Here is a 12,271-nt window from a genome sequence, read left to right on the forward strand (position 1 = left end):
AACAAACGGACCCGGAATTTCCTGTTCCTTCCATCCAATCTCCTGTTGAAGGCCTTCAACATGCAGAGATCCTTCCAAGGAACGACAGATCTAGTGGCTCCCAAGTAGCCGAAGAGCAACTGGTTCCCTCTACGGATGGAACTGAGGCTGAGGCTGGTCCTTGTACTGAACTCAGCACTATTTCAACGGGTTGAGAAGTCAACTGTCTTCGCTTCATCACAGTGAACCTAAAACCTTCATTTCATGATTTTCTCGCCCAAGCGGTTAAGAAAAGATTTGGGATCTCAAAAGGCAGTATAGACTTCTTAGAAGAATACAAGTCTAAGTCAACTAGAAGAAATTATGAATCATCTTTGAAAACGTGGGATGCTTTTGTTAAAGCAAAAGGACCGAAAGAAATTTCAATAGACTTCTGTCTGTCCTTCTTTATCCACCTTCATGAACAAGGTCTGGCAACTAACACGATAACTACGTGCAAGTCAGCCCTGATTAGACCTCTTCTATACGCCTTTCTTTGGACAAGGTCCTACATTATGCTTCATCTGTGAACAATGAAGATTGTTCTCTCAAGGATCTAACCCAAAAGGTTATTTTCCTGTTCGCTATAGCCTTAGGGGCTAGAGTTAGTGAAATAGTAGCCCTATCAAGAAATGAGGGCCACATTCAGTTCACAGAAGTGGGAGATCTGAATCTCTTTCCTGATCCAGCTTTTCTCGCCAAGAACGAGCTACCCACTAAAAGATGGTGTCCCTGGAGAATCTGCCCTCTGAAGGAAGATATCTCTCTATGTCCAGTAGAGTGTCTAAAGGTCTATCTTTGTAGAACTTCAGACTTCAGGGGAGGACAGCTCTTCAAAGGAGAAACTTCTGGATCAAACTTATGCCTAAAACAACTCAGGGCGAAGCTCACCTACTTCATTCGCAGAACATCCTGACAGTACACCCACAGGTCATGATCCGAGAAAAATTGCTTCATCACTGAACTTTTTTCAGTATATGGACTTTGAACGTCTTCGCTCATATACTGGATGGAAATCATCCAGAGTGTTCTACAAACACTACGCAAAGCAAGTCCACGAACTGAAGCATTATGTGGTGGCGGCAGGTAGTGTAATAAAACCTGTCGTCTAGTGCTGCGATGAACAGTTAATTGATTGGGACTATCAGTTAGGGTGAAAAGGTGTTGACACTTCCAGTGCAATACCTTTTAAGTGAGTGTCACCATGGTGACACTAAGACTGTTCAAAATCTTAGTTGTGGAATTATACAGATAACACTTGTGCTGTGTGTACATAGTACACAGTGTTGATAGTATACAACATTTACAGAAATTATATTGGGAAAATTTATCAAAATTTTCAGTTTTAGAGTGGCACTCATCATTTCTTCCCTCTCAGGGAGAAAAATATTTTCTGTATACGTTGCACGTATAATTCCCTTAACATGTTACATTCATTACACTCGTTATTTCATTTGGTCATTTATTCTAAATAAATGTCTATTAGAGTGTAAATGCGTCCTATTCGCCCTGCAATTAGCACATTAAATATGCCAGAGTTCTCTTACTTATTTATTTAAGTAAACCTCATATTATTGTATGCTTACAAACAATGGATATAGTTGACACTTAATTGTTCCGACAATATATACAAACCGTGAGACCTTTTGTATATCTAGTGGATACTTATGTTTGTTCATACAATATATGCTAACCTTGAGGCCCCTTTTCTACTGTCTAGTATGACTCTTCCCTGCAGGAGGCAGGAAGCACTAACATTGTCCATGATTAGTGGTAATGACGGATAACGGTAACGTCATTTGTCTCAATGGTCCGGATGACCATAGAAAAATTATCCCAAGGTTAAGGCACCTATGAAAATCCACAGATACAGTACTTTCTAGTAATTCTCTGGTAAACTTCCTTCAGGACGACATGGCTTGAGCCCAAAAAACGGATTTTGAGCGAAGCGAAAAATCTATTTTTGGGTGAGATAGCCATGTCGCCCTGATGGAACCGCCCTCCTTTACTATAGAAAAGGCCTTGGCAGGATCCCTCCCGAAACTACTATATCTGTAGCACCATGCTCAATGCTACAAGGAATAAGCGCCATCTTGGATACAGCGCCATCTAGATACTCAATAGTAGTATGGGAGGAAGGGTAACCTTGATAACGGCTCCCCTTCTATTTTTGCCACTCTTCCCCCTCGAGGTGAAAACGCTATTGGGGGTGAAGATTGCTTTGTGTCGTATCAAGATATATGTCCCCTGATTTATACGATATCCTTAAGAGAAATTTTAAGGATATTCGCGCCAGGAGTTAGAATTCTGGAGACCTAAAGGTAAATTCTCTGCGAATATCACTGTAGTCAAATATCCCTTAGGAAGCTACTTATAGGAACCTTCCATCAGGACGACATGGCTATCTCACCCAAAAATAGATTTTTCGCTTCGCTCAAAATCCGTTTTATTTCACGTTTGGAGTTTTCAGGCCTCTGGACAGAGTACATTTCTTTTGCATTTGAGTGATGGTTAGCGAACTACGTCATCAAAATTATCAACAGGGTGTTTGTACCTTGAGTGACAGCGCTCCTTTTCCTCTCCTGCTGACATTTAGGAAATGATGTAGGGAGACTTTCCCGGAACAACAAGTTCCCACTCAACAATTAAATAAAAACACATATTTCTCCACAGGTATGGTATTGATTACCAAAATGGAATGGCCCCTTAATACATACCTGGAATGATAATACAGTAGTTAGATGAGAATATTCGTATCCCATCATCTTCGCCGACTCGTCTAGGTGGGATATGATCAGAGACTTCTTATTAAAATACATTTAATCTTGCTAAGGTTTAAATTACTGCTCTACTCTCTGACTTTTTTTAACAACTTGTGACTCTCAAGAGAGAATATGTATGTAAACAAATCTTGTACACATAGCCTACATACAAAAAAAGAGAAATGAGCATTGCTCTCAAAAAGATCGAATCCTACTGCAATACAAAAGTAAGAAGAATTATATCCTAACTTTAGGACAATTAATTAATGATTAAATCCTTCATAATATATGCTACTACACTTTATAACTATGCTGAAACACATTCTATCAATGAAATACTGTGCAACATTACTCTTAATACCCGAAGCACATATAATATTACAGTACAAAATACATAACAGCAAGCACTGGATTTCAACAAGAAATTCCATTTCCAAGTGGATGCATCAGACAATAGCATTGGAGCTGTCATATTGCAAGATGGCAAGGAAGGAATTCTCCTCCCTGTCTCTTTTGTTTCATCGAAGCTGAAAAAGCATCAACGAGCCTACGCGACAGTTGAAAAGGAACTGCTAGCGCTAATCACGGCGATAAGGAACTTTGAAGTTTATGTAAATAGACCACAGATTGAAGAAATTACAGTTTATTCAGATCACAATCCTTTAACTTTTGTTAATGAAATGAAGAATAATAATAAAAGGTTAACTAGAAGGTCATTATGTTTGCAACCATAATGTATTAATGTAAAGCATATATCAGGTACAGATAACATGGTTGCAGATTAATTATCTTGGGCTGAATCAGTGAATTCAGGTCCTGAATAAATAATCTTTTTAGGGGGAGCTATCTTACGAAGCTGGTCTTTATGAGAGTAGATTACTTTATTCACATATTTCATTTGAGTATTTAAGAGATGTATAGCCAGATTGTAAGGTGATTTCCATTCATGTAGGATTAAATAATGTATCTAAATTACATTAGACTGACGTCATTCCTTTAATTGTATTTTCATTCAGTTCTGTGTATGTAAATTTACGTTATTTTAAAGAATTAAATTTTCCTTTGACGTAGTTTTGTTACAAAGTCTTATGTAAACTTGTTGAAAGGTATGCTGTATGACACACGCTAGGGATTGCATCATGTTTCCATATGGTTGAATATTACAGGAAGATTCGAGACTAAAGTTTGATCCTTTTTTTAATGTTACGAGATGAGGTGAGCGGAGTTAGCTGAGAGAGTTACCTCGCAAGCGACGATAGTACCCTACTTCCATAATGCCAAGTTGGAAACCTGATATCTTGAGAGTTCACCCAGACCTTCTCCCACGTTTCCAGAGGCCGAACTGGAAGATTCTGGAATGAAATAAGTTAATATAAAAGGGCCTAGCGATCCAAAGGAGACAGATGAGATCCAGCTTGACCCTCAGAAGAGCCATCATCCGACAGTCCTCTCATCAGCCTCTATTCAGCCACTTCGTATCTCCTCTCCAACGTGCATGGTGTTTTCTTTTAAATGTGAATTATACTTGTTCAAACATTGGAATTTCTGTGGTTTAAATCATAAGAGGTGCCGTGTATATGTGAGTACCGGTATATTATAAAATTAATTGTTTTTTGTGATTATCCCTGTGAGATTAGGTTAAGCAGTGAAGGGTATCTATTCTCACTTAACCCTTCAGTGTTCTTGTGTGAGCCTAAGGACATAAAGTCTAACAGTTCAGTATATGTTAGTGTAAATTTAATTTATTTTCTATTGTGTTTAAGTGCCAACTTTTTTCATTGATTGTCAAAATTAAATATTTTTGTAAATTTCTTTCTATTGAAATAAGTGATTATATAATTTTCTTTTATGTGTCTTTCAATTTGTCTTAGTCTAAGGTTTATTTCAGCTTTAATATTTCAAATGATTTATTTTTGGTGTTGATTTTTTTTTTTTAGAATTTGTTATTTTTATAGAATAAATTTATTTCTTCTATATATAAATAAATATATATATATATATATATATATATATAAATATATATATATATATATATATATATATATATATATATATATATATATATATATATATATATATATAGTTATTTATATATATATATATATATATATATATATATATATATATATATATATATATATATATATACTGAGACATGTTGTACAGCATTGCATAGAATATAGAAATCCCCTTTCGATGGTATTTGTGGACTATGAAAAAGCCTTTGATAGTGTGCACCAGCCAATTTTGTGGAGATTCCTGTGTTATTATGGAATATCTCTTAAATATGTAAATTTGATTAAATCTCTTCATGAAAATAGTAAGCGCAAAGTTAATGTTAATGAAGTCTTATCAAGTGAGTTTCTAGTGAACAACGGAGTACTTCAAGGGAATGAGTTGTAACTTATGTTGTTTACTCTCCTCATGGACTTTGTAATGTGTAGAACAGTCAGAGATGGTGGAGAAGGATTGGATTGGATTGGTGATACGAATTAATCAGATCTAGAGTATACTGATGATGCTGTCCTTCTTAGCAGAAGACCACAGGATTTGCTATGCTTGCTTACCAGAATGTATGAAATATCACACGAGGTGGGTTGAAGATGAATAGAAGAAAGGCAGAGACGATGAGAACGGAGTTTGCAATGGAAGTTGACATATCATTGGAAGGAGAAAGGATTAATGAGGTAGAATCATTCAAGTATTTAGGAACAATAATCTCCAATACAGGGTCTTTAGAATTAGAGTTTAGTGAAAGATTGAAAAAAGCATATCAGAAAATGGCTAGGTTAAGTAAAACTTGGAAATCAAATCCACTAAAATTTCATATAAAAATCAGACTATATCAGTTTAGTAAGATCAGTGATACTCTATGGACATGAGTCATGGTATGACAATGAAACAATCTCCAATAGATTTAGTAGATTTAAGAATAAAGCCCTCAGGAAGATATTGGGAGTTAAATTGCAGGACAAGATTAGAAATGAAACTATAAGAGATATTACTCGAGTACCATAAGTGGATGAGATCATGATTAGGGGTAGATGGAGAAGGTTTGGGCATGCTCTTCGCACTCTCAAGAGAGATTAGTTCACCAAACGTTTAACTGGGCTCCACAAAACACTAGAAGTTTAGAAGACCCAGGCCTACATGGCTTAGGACTATAAAACGCGAAGTAGGAGAGGATGAATGGAGAAGTATTGAATTAAAAGCTCAAGATAGAGATGACTAGCGAAATCTAACCGAGGCCCTTTGCGTCAATAGGCGTGGGAGGAGATGATGATATATATATATATATATATATATATATATATATATATATATATATATATATATATATATATATATATATATATAGCATATATATATATATATATATAGGCTATATATATATATATACTAGTAAATTTGGTGATTGTCTGTGTGTTTCTGTGTGATCGCTGTAGAAAAATTGTACAAGGAACTTGCATAAAATTGAATGATCGGATCTTATGTATTTTTTATCAAGAAAGCTAGCGGTGCCATTTCTATTTTGATTAATTACAGATCCACTAAACTGTATCCCATGAAACCGGGTAAAATCGGGCAGGCTGGCACCGTAGACTTCAATGTTTATAAAACAATTGTTTATCAATCTAGAAATCAAGAACCACCTTGGGGGTCTGCGGGCTCATAATTACAAACCCTCTAAAACTGCATTCAATAATAATGAATTTCGACACAGATGTTGCATGAGCATAGGAGATTATTTGGGGCTATATTAATTTGGAAATTAGTGCTAAAAATTTGTTCTTGTGTGTTGCCCCAAGCACACAGCATAGACTGATTTTCTTTTCCATGTTCTAAGACAGTGGTTCCCAACGTGGGGGAAATTTCCCCCTTGGGGGAAATTTGAAGCTACCAGTGGGGAAATAATTACACTACCTACTAACTAAAAAAATATCAGATGTATTTTATCATGTGTGTGTGAGAGAGAGAGAGAGAGAGAGAGAGAGAGAGAGAGAGAGAGAGAGAGAGAGAGAGAGAGAGAGAGAGATACACTGGTACACAAGAAGCAGCCTCAACCTTCTCACTAATTCAATTTTGAAGTAGAAGAATAAACAGAAGTCCTTTTATTTTGCCACTAGCCGCTCTCTATGGCTATGCGGTTAGTTGTTACTAATGTGACGGCGCCGAGTAAGGCTGTGAACTCAAAAGCAGGTTGGAAACGACTGAGTTATATTATTGTAGAACACTCTCCTTATATACAAAACCTCAAGGCAACAGGACATAACAAGTTCACAAGACAGACAATATTACAGAGGAAAAACCAGACATGAATTTTCATGTTCGTTTTAGTGCGAGGGAAGAGCGAAGATACAAGCATAATATATACAAAAGGAATTATGTACAATTGTGTGAAACACGGTTGGTACATGGCTCCCCCCCTAAAAATTACATACTGTACATGTTAAATAGGGCGCCCTGATCTAGAGAGGCGAACTGTAGGCGGGTCATCTGGCAGAAGATAAGCAGGTTTTAGACGATCAATGGAGACCCAGTCTTCTTTGCCCCGAATGTTGAGGAGGAATGCTTTCGGACTGCGTCGGATCACAAGGAAAGGGCCCGTGTAAGGGGGCGTTAGTGGTGGCCTGCTGGTGTCGTTGCGCAGGACGACGTGCGTTGCAGAGTGCAAGTCCGTTGGTATGTGATGCTTCGCTGGGGGCTTGTAAGTCTGGCGGCACGGAGTAAATTTTCCCACGACGTGACGTATGCACTGGAGATCGTCGGAGGAGGTTATAGAAGGAAAAAATTCGGCAGGGACGACCAACGGGTCGCCATACACCATTTCAGCTGCCGAGACGTCGAGGGCGTCTTTAGGAGTGGTCCTTAGTCCCAGGAGGACCCAGGGAAGCTGAGTAAACCAGTTGCAATCCTTGCAGCGGGACATCAAAGCTGCTTTGAGGGTGCGATGAAAACGTTCAACCATTCCATTGGCAGCGGGATTGTAGGCCGTTGTCTGATGTAGGGTGATGCCCAGGAGATTCGCTAATGACGTCCACAATTGAGAGGTGAAAGTGGTTCCCCTGACAGAAGTAATATGCTCAGGGATACCGAATCTTGAAATCCATCCAGAGAGTAAGGCAGATGTACATGAGGCGGACGTTGCAGTTTCCATGGGAATGGCTTCAGGCCAACGAGTGGAGCGGTCGATGACGGTAAACAGGTAACGATGTCCTTGTGATGTGGGTAGGGGGGCTACAACGTCGACGTGAATGTGTGCGAAACGACGCTGAGGTTGAGGAAAGGTGCCCACTCCTGAATCCGTGTGTCGATGTACTTTGGAAGTTTGGCAAGAAGTACAGGCGCGGACCCAATCCTTAGCATCCTTAGAAATGCCGTGCCAAATGAACTTTGCCTTCAGCAGCTGTGCAGTAGAACGGCACGAGGGATGTGAAAGGCCGTGGATGAAATCAAACACCTGTCGGCGCATGGGAGCAGGAATCCAAGGTCGAGGACTACCAGTACTGACGTCACAGAGGAGGGTGGTGTTGGAGTCTTCGAGAGGAAAATCTTCCCAATGGAGGGACGTGCAGGATGTCCTACAAGCTTGATACTCTGGATCCTGTCGTTGGGCTTCAGCCAGGGCGTTGTAATCCAATCCCAGTTGAACGGCAGCCAACGTGTTTCTTGACAGGGCATCGGCAACGGGATTCATTTTCCCAGGGACGTATTGGAGGGAGCAATTGTATTCAGCCACGGCGGAGAGATGTCGGCGTTGACGGGCAAACCAGGCGTCAGACTGTCGAGTGAAGGCTTGCACCAGAGGCATGTGGTCTGTGCGAATGACGAAGGGCGTACCTTCTAAGAAATGGCGAAAGTGACGGACAGCCAAGTGCACCGCCAGCAATTCTCGATCGAAGGTAGAATAACCCGATTCTGCCTTGGACAGTTTTCTGCTGAAGAAGGCCAATGGGCGGGGCGAGCCTTTGACCACCTGCTCGAGTACTGCACCAATAGCGACGTCGCTGGCATCGGTGGAGAGAAGGAGAGGGGCGTGTGGGATAGGAAAAGTGAGAGCCGCAGCAGTTGATAGGGCCTTCTTTGCATTGCAGAAGGCTGCTTCTTGAAGGGGACCCCACTTCAGGTCCTTTGGCTTGCCCTTGAGGGAGGCGTAGAGGGGAGCAAGAGTGGCGGCAATGGCTGGCAGAAAACGGTGATAATAGTTGATCATGCCCAAGAATTCCTGCAGAGCTTTGACGGTCGAGGGCGCGGGGAAATTCTGAACGGCTGCTACCTTCTCAGGGAGGGGATGGACTCCTTCAGGAGTGATACGGTGCCCTAAGAACGACACTTCGTTGCGCCAAAGGTACACTTGTCGTACCGGACTACAAGGCCGTTTTGTTGCAGGCGGTCGAGCACGATGCACAGGTGACGGAGGTGTTCCTCTTTTGAGGAGGAGAACACAAGTATGTCGTCCACATAACATACACAGAAAGGGAGGTCCCCTAAGATGCCATCCATGAGACGTTGAAACGTTGCCCCAGCATTACGAAGGCCAAAACAGGAGTAATTGAAGGTGTATGTGCCAAACGGAGTGGTGATGGCGGTCTTGGGGATGTCTTCTGGGTTCATAGGCACCTGATAATACCCCTTCAGGAGGTCGAGCGTAGAGAAAACCTTTGCTTTGTGCAGGTAGGAGGTTACATCGGCAATGTTTGGGAGGGGGTAGTGATCCGGTTCTGTTTGCATGTTCAGGCGCCTGTAATCCCCGCACGGACGGAGGGAGCCGTCTTTCTTCAGAACGATGTGTAAGGGTGACGGCCATGGGCTGGAGGCCTTTTGGCAAAGGCCCATTTTCTCCATTTCGGCGAACGTCTGTTTGGCGGCTGCCAATCGTTCCGGTGCCAGACGTCTGAATTTTACGAAGACTGGGGGTCCCGTCGTCTTGATATGGTGATAAATACCGTGCTTGGCAGGAACCGTGGGCGTTTGGCGAAGTTCTGGACGGAAAACTTCCGGGTACGACGTGAGGAGGTGGGCATAGGCATCCGTGGGTGCGCTGATGTGGAGAGCGAGGTTAGAGGGGGCGGGTTGAAGAGGTGTCGACAAGTACGAGTCTGCGTTGACCAATCGTCGGTGGGCGACATCGACCAGAAGGTGGAAATGAGAGAGGAAATCCGCACCGAGGATTGGCATTGTGACGTCAGCATCGAGGAACTTCCAATTGAATTTACCGTTTCCGAACGATAATGTGAGGTTCTTGTAACCGTAGGTGGGTATCGCAGATCCGTTGGCAGCTACCAAGCGGACGTCGGCAGATGTAGACAGACTACGTTGTGCCTTGAAGAGTTTCCATGGCAAAAGAGAACGACAAGCACCCGTGTCTACCAAAAATCGCACGCCCGTTCCTGCATCCTGTAAAAAGAAAAGATTAGAAACATGGGAGGCCACCGCCACAAGCGATGGCCTACTTACACGTTTTTTGGCCACTGACAATCTTTGGCACATTTCTTCGCGGTTGCCCCGAATCTGAAGTGGTAGTAGCAAAACTGCGGCGGATGGGAGGTAGTAAGTGGCTGTAGAAGTCGTTCGTTGGGGCGCGAGCGATTGGTGGGTGGTGGGCGGCTGTGTCGCCGCTTCGGCACGTCACGGGGTAGGCGTGTATGTCCTACGGCATTCATGTCAGCTTCGGTTGACGTTGAATAGGCATCCTCGTCGTCAGGGGTGGAGGCGTTGATGGAGGTCTTGAAGTGGCTGTCCATAAGGGCGTCGGCTTTGGTCATCGAGTCCTTTATGGGTAAACTATCGACATCGGGTATGGCAGCGCGTACAGGTTCGGGTAAACGGCGTATCCAAAGGGCACGAAGCAGGTTCACCTCACGAGGAGAGCCGTCTGCAGCAGGTTGAAGGCGAGCGATACTGGTCATTTCCCTGAGGGCAAGCGAAGCCCTTTGGTCCCCCAACGGTTGTTGCGAGAGCTGAAAAAGCTTTGCTATACGGGCGGCTGGCGACGGTGAGTACTGCTGCAGAAGGTATGTTTTGAGGGCGTCATACGCTATTGGGGTGTCTCCTTGTTCACAAAGCCAGTCGGATATTTCTAGGAAGGTGTCCTCGGGTATCGCCGCGAGAACATAATCCGCTTTGGTGGTTGAGCGAGTCACGCCCCTGATACGAAAGTGGACTTCTGCGCGTTGAAACCAAGCAAACGTTTCCCCGCTGGCGAACGGTGAAAGTTTCAATGGGGCGGCCGCAGCGCCAACTGCTGTAGTAGAGTCCGTCTCCGTCATAGTACCAACGATGGAGGGACGAGGGAGGTGGGGGTGGAATGCAGTGGGAGCGAGTCGACTTCCGGGGTCACCAATGTGACGGCGCCGAGTAAGGCTGTGAACTCAAAAGCAGGTTGGAAACGACTGAGTTATATTATTGTAGAACACTCTCCTTATATACAAAACCTCAAGGCAACAGGACATAACAAGTTCACAAGACAGACAATATTACAGAGGAAAAACCAGACATGAATTTTCATGTTCGTTTTAGTGCGAGGGAAGAGCGAAGATACAAGCATAATATATACAAAAGGAATTATGTACAATTGTGTGAAACACGGTTGGTACACTAACCGCTCTCTATCCATTTTACTCTGTAACTATTTGTTTATCAGTATATTTGTATAATGGAAAAATATATTAGTAAGTCGTCACAGTGTGTTTTAACTACTCTTTCCCTCATACATATGAAGGGGGAAATCTGGAGGGTTGCACTGGGTGCAGGGGGAAATGACAGGAAAAAGGTTGGGAACCACTGTTCTAAGATATGAAAAAAAATTCAGAATATTTAATGATCCAGTCTTTTGTAAGTTTTATATTTTTTTCCAGTTTTCTAAAAATTGATGCCACACAAAAGGATATTCTACAGAATATTTATTGGTTGTCTTATATAATTTTTATATTTTGTTTTTAGTTTTCTAGAAAATGATGCCACCCAAAAAGAGGTTCTCATTTGCTAAATCCGATAAAGCAAAGTCTATGAAAAGAAGAAGATACATAGCAGGAAACAGAAGAGTAGACGAATTTATGGAGGGAAACACATGCAAGAAGAATGGCAGCTAGACGTGAGACACAAGATGAAGAAAAAAGAAAAACTCATGCAAGTAGAATGACAGTTAGCTATAAAGCAAAAAATGTAGAATAGATGGATTTAAGAAGGAACACTAATGCAAGCAGAATATCAGCTAGACGTGAAGCAGAAGACGAAAAGCAGATAAAACTATAAAGGAACACAAATGCAAGCAGAATGGCAGCTGGCCATAAAGCAGAAAATGAAAAGCAGGTGGATTTAAGAAGGAGCACTAATGCAAGCAGAATGGCAGTTAGATGTGAGGCAGAAGACGAAGAGCAAGTGAATTTGAGAAGGAACACTAATACAAGCAGAATGATAGCTTGACGTAAAGTCGAAGATGAAGAGTATAGGAATTTAGGAAGGAACACCAATACAAGCAGAATGTCAGC

This window comes from Palaemon carinicauda, chromosome 4, assembly GCF_036898095.1.
Source record: "Palaemon carinicauda isolate YSFRI2023 chromosome 4, ASM3689809v2, whole genome shotgun sequence".
Lineage (NCBI taxonomy): Eukaryota > Metazoa > Arthropoda > Malacostraca > Decapoda > Palaemonidae > Palaemon > Palaemon carinicauda.